We start from the raw sequence: 886 nt of genomic DNA on the forward strand, positions 1-886 counted from the left end.
GCTATGGAGCTATGGAGCCCTGGAGCTATGGAGCTATGGAGCCCTGGTGCTATGGAGCTATGGAGCTCTGGTGCTATGGAGCTATGGAGCTCTGGTGCTATGGAGCTATGGAGCTCTGGTGCTATGGAGCTATGGAGCTCTGGTGCTATGGAGCTATGGAGCTCTGGTGCTATGGAGCTATGGAGCTCTGGTGCTATGGAGCTATGGAGCTCTGGTGCTATGGAGCTATGGAGCTCTGGTGCTATGGAGCTATGGAGCTCTGGTGCTATGGAGCTATGGAGCTCTGGTGCTATGGAGCTATGGAGCTCTGGTGCTATGGAGCTATGGAGCTCTGGTGCTATGGAGCTCTGGAGCTCTGGAGGTATGGAGCCACCAGCCAGCACCCTCCGTGGCTGGATCAATGGAAGTGTTTTAGGTACCAGGCAGCCAAAGGGCCGAGGCCTCACGCTCGACCACGCCGGCGCAGAGTTCCAGCCGCTCGGATAAGCTCTGTCACTCACCCGCCGCGCAGCCACCGGTAACGGGGAAATGTCGCCGCCTGGCGGACACGCCGTTGTAAATGAATGGGCTTTCGCACTTAGTGCAATTTTAGCCAACTCCGTGGCTGCAAGTATGGAAGTATGGAGCTATGGAGCCACCAGCCAGCACCCTCCGCGGCTGGAGCTATGGAGCTCCGGGGCTATGGAGCTCCGGGGCTATGGAGCTCCGGGGCTATGGAGCTATGGAGCTATGGAGCTCCGGGGCTATGGAGCTATGGAGCTCCGGGGCTATGGAGCTATGGAGCTCCGGGGCTATGGAGCTCCGGGGCTATGGAGCTATGGAGCTCCGGGGCTATGGAGCTATGGAGCTCCGGGGCTATGGAGCTCTGGAGCTCTGGAAGTATGGA

This window comes from Syngnathus leptorhynchus, unplaced genomic scaffold (genome assembly GCF_054491065.1).
Source record: "Syngnathus leptorhynchus isolate UIUO unplaced genomic scaffold, UIUO_Slep HiC_scaffold_62, whole genome shotgun sequence".
Lineage (NCBI taxonomy): Eukaryota > Metazoa > Chordata > Actinopteri > Syngnathiformes > Syngnathidae > Syngnathus > Syngnathus leptorhynchus.